Genomic DNA, 21042 nt, shown 5'->3' with positions numbered 1-21042 from the left:
ATTGTCTGTTCATATCCTTTATACAAAAGATATTGTAAAATTAAATTGATAGGATTTGGCAACCAATTAGATTTGGGAGATAGGAATGAAAAATAGAGAATGACACTGAATAAAAAAGGTATGAAGAAAAAAAATGAATGTTCTGTAAGTTACCTGAGGATGTCTATCATTATAAAATTCCTAGTAGGATCTGGACCAAAAGTGTTAGAAATCTTTGATAGAAAAAAATGATAAAAAATAATAGGAGCAGAATTGGGAAAGGATCACAATTTCAACTTTGAACATGTTGAGTTAGGTATTGCATGAGGCATTCAAATGGGAATGTTCTGTTAACAGTTGGAAATATGTATATAAAATATGAATATAATATAAAATATGAAAATAAAAATATGAAAACAATAATGTTTGGAGATAGAATATAGTTTGAGTAGCTATTTCTTTTGAGGTTAATAGCAGAGGTAGCAAATCTAAATGAAATTCTAAGGAATAGATAACCAAAAATAATAGTTTGGAAGACATAACTTTAGGGAAAAAAACTTTTAGGGAAAAATACACATTAAAGTGTGTATGTGGGAGAAAATAGATCCATGAAAGGAAGGGCTCTGAGGAAGGAGGGAAATCAGAAAAATGTAGTGTGTTTGGGGGCCAAGGGAGCATAGTGGATTCTCAAGCAAGGAGTAATTAAAACTCCCAGTGCCTGCTGAGAATTTGTGGAGGATGAGGATTAGGAAAAGCCATTGGATTTGACTATACTTATTTATTTTAAAATGCAGCCACATAAGAAGAAATACAAAGTTATAGTTAATGTAGCTTTGAAGCTTGTATTGTTCAGTGAGAGGGTAAGCAATAATTTTCATCAATCTTTCATGCATATGTTGGCTATATTTATAAAATAAATATCTTTCAAATGCTTTTCTTCCATATTTTCCTTCTTTCTAAAGAGTATGCATGCATCAGGAGTACTAAAAATTCTCCCACATTTATAATTTCTCATGAAAACTTTATAATTCAAGACTAGGAAGGGATAGAGTTTGTGAAAATTCTTTAGATCAAAGTCCATTTTAGAATGAACATGACTTAGGTAAGGGTGATTAACATATCAAAGTATTAACACTAATTTAAATTCACATCAAATAATGAATAAGCATTTATTAAGTGCTTACTATGTGCCAAATCCTGTATTAAATGTTAGGAATACAAATAGAAAAGGAAAAAAAAAATCCATGCTGTCAGGGAACTTACATCCTAATGGAAAAGACCACACATGCACGCACATGTGCATATACTCACACATACACACACATAATTTCTGTTTCAAGTGAGATGGACATATCTCATATCCTTCAGAGTCTAGCCACAAAGGAGATAGTTATAACTCTTCTTTAATGGAATTTTCACTGATAACAACATATCCTGATACATATATGATAACATAACTGTCCCTGGTACTGAACCTCTGGACAATTCCAAGGCTAGTGACCAAGTCTTCTTTTGTGAATTTGCAGTAGCTTTGACTACAGAGGGTATTTGCCAGACAATATCTCTACTAGTATTAGAAGGCATTTAAAAAAATTACCAAGTCACTAGTACACAAAACAAGTTCATTTTGATGGAGAGGTGTAATGGTATTGGTGAGAAAGATCTAAAATCATATGATGTCCTGATTATAACAGAAATGTTTCTAGTTTCTATTATTTGTCATTGAAATATATTTTACATATATATATATCTTTATTAGGTTTTATAAATGTGTGAAGGGTAGCTAACCAGTTGGATGGCAAAAGATCTGAAATGACCTCAAAAGTCAAAATTTTAGGTTGAATCTAAGAAGTTCAAATATAATAGGGCTAAGTGGAAATTCCTACATCCTAACATACTTTGAATATTACATAGATTTTAGAACAAAACATTTTTCTAATTCATACTTTATTCATTTATAAAATTAATGAGTTTATTTATAAACATGTTACAAAGAGGCTGTTCTTTATGATTTTTAGGAGTTAAAGTCAGATCTTACTATGCTACTTTATGTAAAGGTCAAACTTTAAATGGTTAAAAAAGTATTTCATTCCTTCAATTATTTTTTAAAATGCAGATTTAATAGGTAAGAGAACCCAGATTGATATTTTAAACTTCAAGATATGAGGGAGGGGAGATTAGGGAATGAAGACTATTTGTTAAAATTGGGGAGGGATTTGAAGACACCTGCAAGTGCTATTGTCATGCTAGTGGCACCAAACATTGGTACTGGATGGGGAGAAATATACCTGGAGTAGATCAAAACTCAGAATAAAAGGGAATTTCATCTCATTTCTAAAAGTTTTTCCTTCTCTCTTCTTCTGACTTCCTTCTTTTTTCTCCTTTTGCCATTTTTTTTCTTGCTTCTGGAAAGAAAGAACTAGACATAAAGGTTGGCAGGGAGATACTCCAAGGCATTTCTCATTGGGTTTTGTGGGAACTAGCAGAAGGCAGTTCCAGATAAGAGTATTAGCGTAGGTGTTAGGGTAAACACCTAATTATGGACTTGCTGTTCAAACAAAACTGAATGAAAAAAATGGGGGGTCTAAATTCTGAAGAGCCTGGGCCATCTATCCCCAAAGCTATTTTTTGGCTGAAGGGGCTATTTAAATCCATCAGAAGGAAGAAGACAGGGAAAGAAGGTTATTTGAAAGTTAATTGTGCCTGTTTCAAGTATAAGTCATTCTATTTTTTGACAAATTGGCTTTAAATTTTTATTTTTGCTGCTGGTATCTATTAATTACTGAGTAGAAAAGGTATAAAGATATTTTAAATAAATAGTTTAGTTGCCTAAGAAAATTCTGAATTCTCCAAATCTCACTCAGAAGAAGCAGACCAATATTATTGAAATAGAAAAGTTCCTTTTCTAGTGGAAAATTGTTTAAAATTCAGTTCCAATTTCCTGGAGTTTGAGGGGAAATGTCCTCATATTTAAATCTATGATAGTGAAAACAGAAGATATAAGGAAATTTGCAAATTTCTGAGGAAGGTTCATTTTGCAACTAATAATTTTGGGATCAAAAACCTTCTTTCAGGCTGACTGACCAGACATCTTTAAAGGCAGTTTCTGGGAAAGCTGCCTCATCTTAGTATGTCTTTCTTTTGATATTTTTTTTCCATTATGGTTTGTTGGTTTGTTGGTTGTTCTCCTTCACTCTCAAAGAGGAACAAAATGACATCAGTATGTTAGAGTCAAATTAGTGTGTCCTACTGTGGATGATCAGACCAATACAAACTCAGAAGGCTCAGCTATAGGCTGGACACAAATACTTACTATGAACATTTGGGGTAGATTGTTCAACTTTATGCATCTTGTGTTTCTTTTGAGCTAATTCATTTCTGCTTTACTTATAAAGCACAGCACCTTCTCTGATGAGGGCATGCCATGCTGGGTAGTCCAGTGGCAGTGTCTCCCATGTCATAAATCAATTCTGAATTTCTTAAGAGAAACCTTGAGATTTTCCTTGTATTGTTTTTTATGATCACTTTGTGAGTCCTTGTCCTGTGTGAGTTCTCAATAAAACAGTCTTTTTGGCATTCAAACAATGTGGCCACCCCAATAGAGTTGTTCTCTTTTGCAGGAAAGTTGGAATGCTTAGCAGTTTAGTTCAAGAAAGGACTTCAGTGTCTGCTATCTTATCCTGTCAGGTGATTTTCAGAAATTTTCTAAGACAATTCGAATGGAAGTGATGCAGTTTCCTGTCATGGTGCTGGGGTATTGCTAGGTTTTACAGTCATACAACAATGAGGTAAGCACAATGACTCTATAGACCTTCAGTTTGGTGGTCAGTTTAATAATACCTTTTCTCTCCTACATTTTCCTTAAGACCCTCTCAAACACTAAGCAAGCTCTGGCAATATGTGTATCGTTCTCATTATCAATATGTACATCCCTGGAGAGTATACTGCCAAAGTAATTAACATATCCACAGCATTCCAAACTTCTCCATTTACTGTAACTGATGATTCCACATATGTGATGCTGGTTGTGTTAGTGTTCATTGTTAGACCAAAATTAGTACAAGTAACAGAGAATTGATCCATACTCTGTTGCATCTAAGAAGCTGCATCGAGTGCACAATTATTGGCAAAGAAAAGATCATGTACCAGTACTTTCTTCACTTTAGTTTCAGTTTGTATCCTTTTCAAGTTGAAGCATTTACCATCAGTGCAATAGCTGACTTTGATGTCATTATTGTCCTCGTTGAAGACATTTGACAACATCTTGAAAGCATCATGCTAAGAAGCATGGGAGTAAATACAAAACCTTGTTTCATTCCATTGGTGACTGGGAAAGCTTGAGAGCATTGTCTATTGTCCAGAACTCTAGCAAGATGCCATCATGAAACTGATATACTGTACTCATGAACTTCTCTGGGCAACCAAATTTTGACTTCATTTTCCATAAACCTTTACATCTGACAGTATCAAAAGCCTTAGCTAGATCTATAAATATTGTAAACAGACCTTTGTTCTGCTTTTTTTTTTAAAATGGTTGAGCAGTAAACACCATATTGATTATTCCTCATCCTCTTCTGAAGACACATGGGCTCTCAGATAGATAACTTTCTTCTATTTGTATGATCAGCTTATTAAGGAGGACTCTAGCAAGAATTTTGTCAGCAATGACTAAGAGAGATCCTCATCCCCTTAATTGTCATAGGACAATCCTTTGCCTTTACCTTCATAGATATGGACAATGGAGGCATCCTTGACTACTGGGGTATAACCTCCTCTTGCCATATAATCTCAAAAATTACATTCAGCTATTTATGAGCAATGGACTCTCTTCTCCCTCACTTTGCAAATTTTAGCTGGAATAGAATCAGTCCCAGGTGCTTTGTCATATGAAAGGATCCTAATGACATCCAAACCTCATCATCACTTGGAACTTCAGTTAGCCAGTTGATTGATTTCAACTTAAGGCAATTAGTCAATAGCGTCAGCAATAATTGCTGATGGTCTGGGAGAATGCTGTGGAAATGTTCAGCCCATCTCTCTGGGATCATATCTTTATCATTAATCACTGGGTCTCCATCAGCACTGTGAAGCCCCTTGAGATTCCTTTCTACCTTTGGTGTCTACCTGATCTACCTAACTCTCACCTGTGGTTCCAAGAAGCTGTAGTATGCATTGCTTCCACATCCTGGTAAAACTGGAAGAGGGTTAAAGCTCAACCAGGTTGACTGTAATCAACAATCTCGAACTCTACAGTAGATTGGGAGGGGTATCTACCCAAACATATAACATTTGCCCTGGTGGAATGAGCAGATGTAAACAATTTATTCCAATGACCATGAAGGAAGGTGAAGTAAGTACTGCAGAGCTTAGTTAGACATCAAAAATACCAAAATCATCCATTACATCTTTAGTCATCACCAGTTGTCATGATTCTGTCCTTCTACTGGAAATTGATGAGTCTGGAAGAGAGAGTAAGGCTGACAACTTTATGCAACTCTGCCTCACTTAAATTCAATTTACAAATGAATCAAAAATTATCATCGTATTATTAAAAAATCCAATTTATGTTGTATGTACCAATCAGCCTTAGGGAGGGGAAGGTAAGGGAGGAATGGAGAAAAAATGTGGCATACACAAAAAATTATTTGGAGAAATAAAATGCTATTGGGAAAAAAGAAAACGAAGAGCAAAAATGGCTGTCTGATGAGGCTGAGGAAAGAAGGAAAGTGAAAGGTAAAGAAGAAAGAAAAACACATACCCATTAAATGCATAATTCCAGAGAATAACAAGGAGAGATAAGGTTTTCTTAAAAAGAAATTGAAGCAAACAATAGCATAGGAAAGACAAGAAATCTCTTCAAGAAAATAAGAAATTTCAAGAAAACATTTCATGCAAAAATGGGCATGATAAAAACCAAAAATGGTGGGGATTTAGAAGAGGTGCAAGAACTCATAGAAGAATTGTAAAAAAAATGTTAACATCATCAAAAACCACGAGAACATAATTATTGGTTTAGAAACACACATCCTGGACAAAGAAGTCAAGTGGTCCTTAGGAACCATTGTGAATAATAAGGCTAATGGAAGTCATCTAATTCTAGCTGACCTATTTAAAAACTAAAAAGGAATACTCAATATGCCACCAAATTGGAAAACTTAAAAGTGACCACTAGATTGGAAAAGATTAGTTTATGTCCCAATGCCAAAGATGGGAAATGCCATCTTTCAAATCAGTGAACAATTGTGTTCATTTTCCATGCCAAAAAGATTATGCTTAAAATTTTGCAAGCTAGTCATTCACAATAAGTGAAATAAAAATTACCAGAATGGCAGGCTGGTCAAAGAAGCAGAATGGATTGTGGAGAAAGCAAGGGAATTTCCAAAAAGAAAAAAGGAAAACAAAACAAAACAAAACAAAACAAAATCCAAAACAAAACCATATACTTCTGCTTAATTGACTACAGTAAAGCCTTTGGTTATGTGGATCACAACAAAATGTGGCAAGTCTTCAAAAGATTGTAATATCAGATCATTATATTTGTTTCCTGAGGGATTAAAATGACACACAAAGGAGATTATATTTAAGCCTAAATGTTGTATAGAGACAGTGGATTTAACTGAATAGAAGACTAAAATGGTCAGACTTGCCCTTTTAGCATTGTGTGGAAAATGAATTGAAATTGGGAGAGACTTGAAGGAGGTTTCTTTCCATTAGCTTTCCAGTAGTCTAAATCAAAGATTATAAGTGCCTTATCTGCGGATTGAAATCAAAGAAAAATGCTGTGGAGATAGAAACCATTAATTTGTGCAACTGATTAAATACATATTGTGAGTAAAAGTGGAGAGCTTTTTTACATTTTACATTTACATTTTACAGAAACATGTAAATTGGGAAAATGGATAAGTTTATGGAGAAAGAAAATTGCTTTTTGTTTTGAACTTGTTGAGTTTGTGACATTTATGGGGCATCTATTTTTTAAAATGTCCACTAAATGCTTATTGGTGTGGGATTGGAGCCAGAACAGAAAGTAGGGCTAGACTTAAGAGTTTGGGGAGTCATTTTCATAGTATTGATAATTAAACTTTTGGGAGCTAGTGAGGTAACCAATTGAAAGGAAATAAAGAGAGATGATGGTCCAGGCTATAACCAAGGTAGAGAGTATTTTATAGGTAAAGAGTATTTTATAGGCAAAGGTTAAGGTGTTAAAAGGCAGATATTAAAAGAACAAAGAAAAATGGCAGTACTAGGAAAACCCAGAGAATAAAGTATATCTATGAGGAAGATGATCAACAGTATGAAAGGTTGCAGAGAGGTCAAGAAGGATGAGGATTGAACAAAGATCACCAGGTTTGGTCATTAGGAAATCATTAGTAACTTCAGTCAAATAAATCAAAAAGTTGGATTACAAGGATTGAAGAGTGAATGACAAAAGTAGAAGCAATGAATGTAAATAGCTTTTTGTTAGAAGTTTAGCTGATAAATAGAGCAGAGGTATAGTGCAATAGTTTGGTATCAATAATATTCTTGGAGAAATTATGAAAATATTTTCACAAATGAAATATTATTTCATAGCAGAGCATATCTTTAGTAACATTGTTATCTGAAAGCTCTCAAGAATTCATTATCTGAAATGAATATTTTATTCTGGATATAAAAAAGATTTTTAATTCATAGAACAAATTGTTGATTTAAGGAATAGCTTCCAATATGATATCAATAAACACATATAAAAACATAGAAGACTCTTTGAAAGAGAAAATAGAAAAGATAACATTGTTTGAAGACTGTGCATTATAAAGACTGAATCAGGAAAAACTATGGTGCCAAAGGTTTTGGCATGAATATGCAGGATATCCAGGAAGGAATCTAATTAAAAGAGGGACTTCTTATTGAATGAGTCTACCAGATGCATTTCTTGCATAAAATTTGGAAAGGAAATTATTTGTCAATTTGTCAAAAGTTTCTCCCCCCTTTTTTTTCTGGGGGCAGGGAGGAGGTGACCATACATCTTAAGAACTCTTTCCCCTCTATATTATTTCACTTGTCTATCCCATTTGCTGTCATGGATCCAGTGATCATTTCTATGCTAATGAATTAAAAATCTACTTATCGGGGTCTATCTTTGCTGACCCTCTCTCTTGTATAGATAGGGGGTCCTCTTGAACATTTTAGACTGCATCTTTTATAGACTTCTTAAACTCAATATGGTTAAAAATGAACTCATTATCTTTTCTCCCCTTCTCCCCTTCTAAATTTCCCTATTCCTATGCAGGGTAAATATTACTATCTTTCCAGTCATCTAGCTTTTCTAAGTTTCATCTTTGACTCCTCATTTTTTTTATTCTCCATATACAATTCTGTTGCCAAAGCCTATTGATTTTACCTTTATAATATCATTCTTTATGAATCTCCTCTTTTCATAATATTATAACTTTTTCTCCTTTGACAGTGCCAAGAACTTGGTGCAGACCATCATCATATCAAAACTATTTCAATATGTTGGTCCAATCACTCATTAGCTAAGTTGTCAAAGTGATCTCCCTAAAACACAAATTTGGCCATGTCATCACCCCTATTCAATAAACTCTAGTAGCTCCCTATCACCTGCAGGATCAAATATAAAATCCTGTTTGACATTCAAAATCCTTTCAAACCTGTCTCCCTCAATATTTTGGGTCTTATGTTTTAGGTTCACCACACATATTATGTAATTCAGGGACATTATTCTCTTTCTATTCCTAGAACAAGTTACTCTATCTCCTGAATATGCTATGAGCATTTTCACTAACTATATCCCATGCTGGGAATACTATCCCTCTTCATCTCTGTCTCCTGGTTTCCTCAAGTTTCTTCAAATCCCAAATGAAACGCCACTTTCTCCCAAGTATCCTTTCCTAATCCCCATAAATTCTAATGACTTTCCCTGTTAATAATTTTCAATTTATTCTGTATAGATTAGGGTATATAGTTTGCACACAATTCTATTTACCTTGTCTCCCCTATTGGTCTTTTCCTAGAGAACAAGGGCTAGCCCAGTGTCTGGCATGTAGTTCTGTGGATTTTTAATAAATATTCACTGTCTGACTGATTGAATAAGAACTTTCCAATTTTTCTAAGGCCATATTAACATAATAACATGCACTTTAGACAATGGAACATTTTACTATTCCTTTTCTCTTTGTAAAAGTCAAGAGTAATTTTCCTATAACCCCTTATCTGAAGTAGCATTTTCCTATTATATAAAATGTAGATGCTTCATTTTTATTAATCATAAGCTAACAATAAAATGTTGAGTTTGATTCCAGTAATTAGTGTATCAATCTGTCATCAAAAGAAGTTATGGTATAAGGAAAATTACATCTTAAGGAATATATCTTATAAAGATACTTAATTGCAATATACTAGAACACAGAACACTGTGTGCTTTTCCTGTGTTCTTTTCCTATAAGTAAAATCAACATAAATTCTTTTTATCCATTGGAAAGCTCTTGACCTTGGTATGCTTCCGAGAACTATGACCATACTTTTTGCTCATCTTATTAATAAAGTATTAGTTTTGGACTAAGTATATTATCTTATAGTAATTGGAAACATTAAAACTAACAATTCCATCAAAAGGAATTAATTTGTAATGGTTGATTCTTTTAAATATTTTTCAACATTCATATTTGTAAGATTTTTAATTCCAATCTCCCATCTCCCTTTCCTGTCCCCTTTCCAAGACAGCAAAGAATCTGATATGTTATAAATGTAGCATCATTTTAAACATATTTCCATATTAGTCTTGTTATTAAAAAAAAACCCAGAACAAAAAGGAAAAAAAAACATTAAAAAGAAAAACAAACAAATAAAAAAGTGAAAATGGTAAACTTCAATCTACATTCAATTTCCATTGTTTCTTCTCTGGGTGCAGATAGTATTTTCTGTCCCAAATCTATTGGTACTATTTTCAATTGGCACATTGCTTAGAAGAGTCAAGTCTTTCACAATTGATCATTCTATAATCTTGCTGTCACAGTATATAATGTTCTTGCTCTGCTCACTTCACTCAGCATTAGTTCATGCAGATCTTTCCAAACTTTTTGGAAATCAGCCTGCTCATCATTTATGTAATGTTTCATTATGGATTATTTTATTCTTTTGTTGTTTGTTTGTTTATTTGTTTTGGTTTGCTGCTCCTTAGGATTTTTTTTTTTTGTATACCCTGGAGATTTGCCCTCTGACACTAAAAGATCTGGAGAGAAAATTAATCAAAGTCAGACAAAATAAATCAAGTTCTATCCAGAAGTTCCTTTCTTTCACAGAATTCCTTTATCGTCACTCAACTGTCCCTCAAAGTCTTTCTATATTAATCTTTTATTTCTGTTTAGTTGGTGAAAAGAGCAAGCTGGTAAAGATTAAGCCCTAGTTTTATAACTTCTCTTATTGGAAAGAGATCTTCATGACATTTTATGTGTGCCTAGAGGAATTTATTTAACTTGACCTTTCTCCATTACATCTTTTTTTTTTTTTTTTTTTTTTTTTTTTTTTTCTTGTTTTTTTTTTTTTTTTTTTTTTTTTTTTTTTTTTTTTTTTTTTTTTTTTAATGAGGAAGGATAATATGTTACTAAGAAAAGTCTTTTAATGAAACTAACAGAAAGGAACATTATTAGACTGGAAGCTTTAGATAGGTAGTAATCTGATTTTAGTAAAGTGTGTCCAAACATCAAGAATTCCCACACTGATAAAATCAAGTTGTTCGCTTAAAAATAGGAAGGAAATATTTTGATAGCTAAAGAAATTGAAGTGCCGTCTTAGCGTCATAGCCTTCTGGCACCATGATTTTGGACCTATTGAGTGAGAAAAACATTTCAAACCAATGGTTTTTGAAGTTCTCTTTTGTTACAGCCACCCCATGATATAACTAATTGGGTTTTAGAGCTCTCTGCTTTTTCTGACTTTTCCTATCCACAGAATTTGTGTAAATAAAAGTTTTCAGAGATTCTTCTATCCTTTACTCTTTGGTACTAATACACTTAGGAAGCTTAACAGATAGTAAAAGAACTGAGTTAGGGTAAACAAGTAAGAATAATAGTGTTATAAATTGTGATGATGGTCATTAGTCATTTCTCTAAGTGGTAATTGCAGAGGACTAAGTTTATTCTTCTTGGCCTTCCCCTAAAAGATTCAGCTTCAGCCTCAACATTAATACATTTGTATCTCTTTGATAACACAACCAGCCTGTGTTTTACCTAAGTTTGTAATTCTTTAAATTCCATATTATACTCTGCATCCAGGGACATCTCTAATTGTTATGATCTATATTTTGCTATTGGACCCATATGACTCTAGAGGAGAAAGTAAGGCTGATGACTTTGCACAGCCCTCTCTCATTTAGATCCAATTTATTTGTATGTTATGGCATCAATTCCTCAATGTCATGGTCTTCTTCAAAAATGAAGCACAAACAATAACCACTGCCACTACCTCAACAATATTGTAGATTAAGAATATGTCCAAATCCCCAATAGCAAATTTTCTAAATCTTGAAACCTTAAAATAGTTGTTCTCAGTGCATAAAGGAATAGACCAGAAGCTAGAGAAAAGGGATGATTATAAATGGGAAGAACATGATTAAAGAAGATATCTCTGTCAAATATGTAGATTTTTTAAAGAAAAAAAAAACATTTTGACAGTATTTTATGGACAAAAAAATCTTTTTTTTTTTTTTTTCACAGACAAGGACTTTGGGCACACTTCTAAATCGAACCTCATATCATTGAGGGAGAGTGTGTTTCTGGTACACAGAATAATTAGCAAATCAATTAATTAATTAATTTTCTCTGTGTCTGTCTGGTCTCTTCTTTTTCCTTATCTCAATGCAAATTGATGTTTTCTCTGTTGTTTTTAGTCTTCAGTGGCAGACCTGCCTGGGGTCATACAGTCAAGATATATTAGATGTAGGACTTGAACCAAAGGGTTCAAGGACACCTCTCTATTCAGTATGCCTCCCTAGCTCTCATTTTGTTTATACTTAGGAAAATAACGATTAAATATTTATTTTTCCATATTAATACTTTTATTCATAATTCAAAATAATTTTCTTGATCAAATTATTTGTGATTCTGGATAACCAAACTAGTTCTCTCATGCAAACAATTCCCAGATACAATCACTTTAAGGAGCTCACAAACAGAGGATCTTCAGTCCATGTGAATATGTGAGTGTTTGGGTGTCATAAATTTTCACATTCCATACTCTTACTTTTGTTGTTATATATTATATTTACTTCTGCAGGTGAATAGATTCTTTTAAAGTTATTTTATAGCTCCAAAAGATTTTTAGGATATTATTCTATAGTCAGTGAGTATTCAATTGAATGCTGAATGATTGAGTGGTTTTGTGAATTGCATGCTAAAGATGAAAAATGAATAGCTTTATGGTGAATGGCATTTTATTATCAAATACAATCCTTTCATATGGTGTGTTTTCGTGTTACTAAAAAGTCATGGTTTTTGGTGTGCTTATTTTTTCATTTGTGAGTCATTTTCTTTGTATTATTATTATAGCTTTTTATTTACAAAACATATGCTTGAGCAATTTTTCAACACAGTCTCTTGCAAAACCTTCCTTTCCAAATTTTCCCCTCCCCTTCCCCACATACCCTCCCCTAAATGGCAGGTAGTCCAATACATGTTAAAATATATGTTAAATCCAATATATGTATCCATACAGTTATCTTGCTGCACAAGAAAAATCGGATCTAGAAAGAAAAAAAAAAACTGAGAAGGAAAACAAAGATGTAAGCAAACAACAACAGAAGTGAAAATGCTATGTTGTGGTTCACACTCACTTCCCCCAATATTCTCCCTGAGTATAGATGACTTTTTTCATTACTTAACAACTGGAACTGATCTGAATCAATTCATTGTGGAAAAGAGTCACATCCATCAGAATTGATCATCGGAAAGTCTTGTTGTTGCCATATATAATGATCTCCTGGTTCTGTTCATTTCACTTAGCATTAGTTCATGTACATCTCTCTAGACCTCTTTGAAATCTTCCTGTTGGTCATTTCTTATAGAACAATAATATTCCATAACATTCATATATTATAATTTATTCAGCCATTCTCCAATTGATGGGTAGCCATTCATTTTCCAGTTTCTAGCCACTACAAAAAGGGCTGCCACAAACATTTTTACACATGTGGGTTCCTTTCCCTCTTTTAAGATCATTTTGGGATATAAGCCCAGTAGTAACACTGTTGGGTCAAAGGGTATGTACAATTTGATGACTTTTTGAGCATGGCTCCAAATTGCTCTTTAGAATGGTTTGATCCATTCACAGTTCCACTAACAATGTATCAATGTCCCAGTTTTCCCACATCCCCTCTAACATTTGTCATTATCTTTTCCTGTCATCTTAGTCAGTCTGAGAGGTATGTAGTAGTATCTTAGAGTTGTTTCAATTTGCATTTCTCTAATCAATAATGATTTGGAGTACTTTTCATATGAGTAGAAATAGTTTCAAATTCTTTATCTGAAAATTGTCTGTTCATATTCTTTGACCATTTATCAACTGGAGAATGGCTTGATTTCTTATAAATTTGAGTCAATTCTATATATATTTTGGAAATGAGTCCTTTATCAGAACTTTTGAATGTAAAAATGTTTTCCTAGCTTATTAGCTTTCCTTCTAATCTTGTCTGCATTAGTTTTGTTTGTACAAAAACTTTCTAACTTAATATAATCAATATTATCTATTTTATGATCAATAATGATCAATAAAGAATTATGATCTAATTCTTCTTTGGTTGTAAATTCCTTACTCCTCCACAGGTCTGAGAGGTAAACTGTCCTATGATCTTTCAATTTATTTATAATCTCATTCTTTATGTCTAGATCATGAAGCCATTTTGACTTTATCTTGGTATACAGTGTTAAGTGTGGATCAATGCCTAGTTTCTGCCATACTAGTCTCCAATTTTCCCAGCGGTTTTTGTCAAATAGTGAATTTTTATCCCAAAAGCTGGGGTCTTTGGGTGTATCAAACAATAGATTGCTATAGTCATTGACTATTATGTTCTGTGAACCTAATCTATTTCACTGATCAACTGCTCTATTTCTTAGCCATTACAGAATGGTTTTGATGACCATTGTTTTATAATATAATTTTAGATTTGGTACAGCTAGGCCACCTTCATTTGGTTGCCTCTTGATTAATTCCTTTGAAATTCTTTTCCTTTTGTCATTCCAGATGAATTTTGTAATTTTTTTTCTAGGTCAGTAAAATAGTTTCTTGGGAGTTTGATTGGTATAGCACTAAATAAATAGATAAGTTTAGGTAATATTATCATCTTTATTATATTCACTTGACCTATCCAAGATCACTTGATATTTTTATTTGCAAGCCCAATTCATTGATCTTTTCTTTCTCTATTTTATGTAAGTAAGTGTCTAGAGATATAAAATTTCCCCTTATTGCTACATTGACTGCATCCCATAAATTTTGGTATGTTGTCTTATTATTATCATTCTCGTGGATGAAATTGTTAATTGTTTCTATGATTTCCTGTTTCAGCCATTCATTCTGTAGGATCAGATTATTTAATTTCCTATTACTTTTTGGTCTATTTCCCCTGGCTTTTTTTGAATGTAATTTTTATTGCATCATGCATTTACTATTTCTGCTTTATGCATTTGATTTTGAGATCTTTATGTCCTCATATGCGGTCAATTTTTGTCTATTTTCCATGAATTGCCAAGAAGAAAGTGTACTCCTTTCTGTTCCCATTCAATTTTCTTCAGAGATCTATCATACCTAGCTTTTCTAGTATTCTATTTACCTCTTTAACTTATTCCTTATTTATTTTGTGGTTTGATTTATCTAGTTCTGAGAGAACAAGGGAGATCTCCCACTATTATAGTTTTGCTATTTCTTCTAACAGCCACTCTTAACTTCTCCTTTAGGAATTTCCATGCTATACCATTTGGGGTGTGTGTGTGTGTGTGTGTGTGTGTGTATACATACATACATACATACATATATATATATTTAATATTGATATTGCTTCATTATCTATGGTGCCCTTTAGCAAGATATGTTTCCTTCCTTATCTCTTTTAATTAGATCAATTTTTGCTTTTGATTGATCTGAGATCAGAATGGCTACCCCTGCTTTTTTTACTTCACCTGAAGCAAAATAGATCCTGCTCCAGTCTTTTGCCTTTGCTCATATGTATCACTCTTTTTCAAATGTGTTTCTTGTAAAAATGTATTGTAGGATTCTGACTTTTAATCCAATCTGCTATCTGCTTCAGCTTTATGGGAGAATTCACCCCATTCAAATTTATTGTTAAAACTACTAATTCTGTATTTCCTGCCTTCTTGTTATCCTCAGATTATACTTTTCTCTTTCTTTTTCCCCTTTCCCTTGACCCCAGTATTTAATTTATGAGTACCACTTGCCTCCAGCAGCCCTACCTCTTTAGAATCTCCCCTTTAGAATCTCTCTCCCCTTCTTATACCTTTCCCCTACTATTTCTGTTTTCCTTTCTATTTAGCCTATCCCTTCCCTTTTCGCCTTTCCTCTTCCACTTTTCTATAAGGTGAGAGAAGTTTCTCTGTAAACCTCCACAAATATTGGGAATACAGCAAATTATCAGCAGAAGATAATTTCGAAGATCACCAGAAAAAAGACCGTTTCAGTTGAGTACAAGAGGTGGCCAGGCACAGGCAGACAGAGCATGGAGGCCAGTGCACACTCCACAGGGCAGAGCAAACTCCATGCAGAGAAAAATCTATGAGGAGGACTCTACCACAGTGTTGGCTACTCTGCCCTGGTTGCAAGCCAGTAGATCTGGCTTATCTATGTCTAATATTTCCTCTTTGAGCTAAACCTCTTGAGAATTATATTCACACAATGTTCATTCTCCTTCCTTCTTTCACTCAAATGTAATAGGTTTCCTTTGCCTCTTTATGAGATGTGATTTCTTTCATTTTACCTCCACTTTTCCCTTTTTCTAGCACAATCCCCTTTCTACTTCTAGTTTCTTTTTATAACAGTAAAATCAAATTCTGCATGCAATCTCTATGTATACCCATAACAGAAAAACAGTTCGCTAGAGTTCTTTTTATGCTTTTATGCTTCTCTTGAGCCCTATATTTGGAGGTCAAATTTTTTGGTTAACTCTGGTCTTTTCATCAGAAATAACTGGAATTCATCTGTTTCATTAAATGCCCGTCTTCTTCCCTGGAAGAAAATGCTCAGTTTAGCTGGGTAGTTTATTCTTGGCTGCATTCCATTTTTTTTTTTTTTTTTTTTTTGCCTTTCAGAACATCAGATTCCAGGCCCTTCGATTTTTTATGGTAGAAGCTGCTAGATCCTGGGTGATCTTTATTGTGGCTCCTCAGTATTTGAATTGTTTTTCTCTGGTTGCTTGTAATATTTTATCCTTGGTGTGATAATTCTGAAATTTAGCCATAATATTCCTTGGAGTTTTAATTTAATTTTCGGGCCTCTTTCAGGAGGTGTTCTGTGAATTTCTTCAATGGCTATTTTACCTTCTGATTCTATGACATCAAGGCAGTTCTCTTTGATGATTTCCGGAGAAATATTGTCAAGGCTCTTTTTTTCATCATGGTTTTCAGGGAGTCAAATAATCCTTAGATTGTCTCTCCTAGATCTATTTTCCTAAATCGGTATTTTACATTTTTCTATTTTTTCGTTTTTTTTTTTTTTTTTTGCTTTTGCTTGACTATTCTTGATGATTTATGAAGTCATTCATTTCCATTTGTTCAATTCTGATTTTTAGTGAATTATTGCTTCATTTATTTTTTAAAATTCTTTTTGTACTTGTCCAATTGAGTTTTTAAATAAGTTGTTTATTTCTATAAAATTTTTTCCCATTTCACAAATTCTGTTTTTTTAAGGAGTTATTTTCTTTTTCCACTTCACTAACTCTGTTTTCCTGGGAGTTATTTACTTTTTCCTTTTCACAAATTCTGTTTTTCAAGGACTTGTTTTCTTTTTGCACTTTATCAAATCTATCTTTTAATGAGTTATATGTCTTTTCCAAATTCTCATTGCAGTTTAACTTTCCTTTCCCCATTTTTCTTCTAGCTCTCTTTTGCTATCTTTTAAAAATTCTTCTAGAAGAGTCTTGTGTGATGGGGATCAGGTTATATCCCCCTTTGGGTCTTCATATGGAGACAATCTGCTTTTAGTCTCCTCCAGGTTTGAAATTTGCTCTTCTCTTTAACCATAGAAATTGTCTATAGTTAGATTACTTTTTGCCTTTTTACTCATTAAAAAAAAAAAATGTTGGGATCTGCTTTTAGGGCAAGGGAGATTTTCCAAGCTTCTTCTACAGGCAACAGCAAAGCAGCAACAGAGTTGCAACAGTTGTGCTGGGATGGTGCTGATTCATTCTTGGTGCTGGGTGGGTGTGGTCAGAGCCTGTGAGATTCTGTCACTTCAGGGTCACTCTTTACCTTTTGTGTTTGTGTTGGGCATGTTATAACTTCTCTTCTGATCTACTGGCTTGCAACCAGGTCAGAGTAACCAACACTGTGGTAGAGTCCTCCCCGTAGATTTTCCCCTGCATGGAGTCTGCACTGCCCTGTGGAGCATGCACTGGCCTCCATGCTCTGACTGCCTGTGCCTGGCCACCTCTTGCACCCAACTGAAACAGAGTTTTTCTGGCGATCTTTGAAATTATCTTCTGCTGGTAATTTGCTCATTCCCATATTTGTGAATTCTGCCAGTCTAGAATTAATTCTGAGGCTGAATTTGGCAATTAGTTGAGGTTCCAGGGAGAAGATCAGAAAGAAGCATGTGTCCTCTCTGCCATTTTGGTTCTATCCTCATGAGTCATTTTCTAATGTGAAAAGAATTAACATCTATGAAGTTGTCTTGTATATCTTGAAACTCATGCCTATAGTAATGGGACTTGTAGAACTACAGATAAAGCAGCATTTGGAGAGGTCTGATGCCTTCATTTTTTTTGAAGAAAAAACTGAGATTTATAGAGGATAAGTGATTCCCCCTCCCCAGGTTATAGAGTATTTTTAATTAGGGTTGGAACCAAGGACTTACAACTCCAAATCAGTGTTTGTTACACTCCACTACAGCTGTTCATAAATACTTCCCTCTTGATCTATTAGTATATATTTAATGGTAAAATATATATATATATATATATAGTAAAACATTTCCATACTTTCTTGCTAACTGCCTAATGCAAATGTATTCCTTGGGTCATAGATATTTGTGTAGTTTTATAACTTCTTATCTTTAATAATATATAAGTAGTTGCCAAAGATATGTTCATTAGATATTTATCACTACTAATTATTCTACTAGAAGGCATATTTTAAAACATAATCATATTTCTAATTCAAAAATAGCAGTGTGTAATCAATATAAGTAGTATGTATTAAAAAAAGATTAGTCCATTCTCAACAGCTATTATGTCTACTGAGGTCAAGGCAGCTTTTGCTTCACCATATTTTTAATGTTAGTTGAGAAACATTGCACCTAACAGAGCATGAGTCAACAAATTAAACCAGAAATCAATATATTATTACATTTATAAAATACTTTCTAAGCAGACTGGGAATCTAGCCAGCTATCATTTTAAAATTTTCAGTAAGCAATTTATTCTTTGCTGAGAAAGTCCTTCAAAATATATAGTATTGCTGCCTAGCTTTTTGCCAGCTTCAGTATTTTCAGGAACAGCTGGATTTGAATTTAATAATGTAGTTATATTTGGATGTCATTTTTACTTTTCTTGGATTTATGGAGACAATATAATTACTAAAATGTTCACTCACTAATAGCTATTGGTTAGGAAAGTGTTTTCTAATGTTTCTGGGAAGCTCTATCTACATGTTTGTGGCCCTAAACATAATGTCACATTATACCTTCTTGGTTTTATATTAAAACACATTCATTTATAACCTGAGGAGACTTGAATTTCTGGCTTGTAAGTTATAGATAATAGAATGCTGGTAGATTTGATAACAATGTACATTTTCCATAAGCAATATAGCCAGTTCAGAATATAGTATAAAAACAAATAAACATATTTCATGACACCATTGGTGTTAATATACTTTAAAAGGTAGATTTAAAGAAATCTTCAAAGCTAAGGGGTGAGCATACCTGATTTGAAGATATGAAGAAAATCAATAACTGACTCTTCATGTTAATGTATACATCATATTTCCACATGCCACAAGGCTTTGCAAAAATACATTTATTATAATCAAAATAGCTCCCAATTTAATCATTATTTAAAAATTGTAATGCAGGACATAATTGTAATGCAGTACACTTTCTACATTTTAGGGACAAGGAAATTAAGAATCAGATTTAATGTTTGAAGCAAGGGCTGCACAAATGTAAAAATTATTCAAGATGACTATTGTGAAGAATACAGTAGTCAGTTAAACATCTGTCTTGAAATACTTGCTAAAAATGTTATGGGTTTGTACTTTTGTTTCTTCTGTACTTAAATAATATGAACTGATGTATACACTAGACACTAGCTTACCAGCTTGTTGTAATATGGGAGCCCCCTGACAGTGGCTGCTCGAAATCCAACCCACATCTGCAGAATGGATTTTCTCATGTGAGAGGATGATACAAGGAGACTGAGAGGCCATTGCATTATTTGACCTCTCTCCTTTTCCCTCTGCCTCCAGTTAATCTCATTTCCAGGCCATACTACCTGTGTCAGCAAAGGCTGCCTTGGAACCCCTTCTGATATTATGATTCACAGCTGTGGAGGCTCTCAGAGAATTGACTGGTCCTTTAACACTAGTTTACTAGCTTAGAACTGCACTAAGACTTTTGGGATATCCTGTAAAATTTTGTAGCACCCTAAATTTTATAGAAATTTAAGAAGAAGAGAGATCAACATGTTCAAAAGAAAATTCTCTTATAGACCTAGCCATAGAAAAAAATAAGTAAATGGAAGAAAGAATGGCATCCTACATCATTGTCCACAATGTACATAACTTGTAGGGGACAAAGCTTGAATCTATGCCTCTTGAATACAAGATCACTTCATACCTCTCAATAGTATATCCCACTGCCCCTAATTTGGCTATGTGAGAAATATGCTGATGTTATTATTTTGTATATAACTAAGCAAGAATTAAAACTAAATTCTGAAGTCCCTTTTCAAGAACCCAGGACACCTGAAAATGTTGGACACTTTTCCATTCATTTTCTCTGGTCTATTTCTCAGGAGTCATTAGCTGTTTTTTTTTTTTTTTAATGTTCTTTTGATATATATATATATATATATATATATACTCATATATATGTTTTTTTTTTAAAAAGTCACTAACATTTCCTATTATTTCACCTCCATCCATACCTTTCATAAAATCCTCCTTTATAACAAATAAAGATAACCAAGGAAAATTAATCAGTGCATTGCCCTTGTCTGAAAATGTATGCTTCATTTCACTCCTCTAGTTTAGCATCTCTCTACCAAGAGCTAGGATTTTTCTGAAGTGGTTTTCTAAAGTCATAATATATTATCACATTAGTCAGTTTTAGAATCTTTCCATTTTTTAAAACATTATTGTTGTCATGTAAATAGATCTAGTTCTGCTTACTTTGTTCTTTATCAATTCATATACCTTATTAAATATTGTACGACTCTACATACTCCACAGTAATAACCCCATTTTTGTCTTCAACTACCATGTTGTGTTTCTTAGCTTGAAAGTGCTTAAGCATGCTAGTCTGTTTTCTTGTTAATATAATTCTCCTACTTTCTTAAGCACTCAAGCATCAAGTCTAGGCCCTCTCCATATGTAAATTCAAGCAATCTATACATGGTAAATAAATGCATCCTTTTTCATTTTTTAAAGTTTTAAATAAATCATTTCTCAATGGATGTGCACCAACTTGGTTTACAGGTTTTGCAACTACAAAAAGCATCACTAATTATATTTGAATATGTATAGATATAGAAATATTATCAATTATATTATAATGATAATTAATTATAATCATATTAATATTGACATTAAGGCATACAATATTTAACTATATATTAATATA

Source organism: Sarcophilus harrisii, chromosome 6 (genome assembly GCF_902635505.1).
Source record: "Sarcophilus harrisii chromosome 6, mSarHar1.11, whole genome shotgun sequence".
NCBI lineage: Eukaryota > Metazoa > Chordata > Mammalia > Dasyuromorphia > Dasyuridae > Sarcophilus > Sarcophilus harrisii.
Note: the sequence above shows the minus strand (reverse complement) of the source record.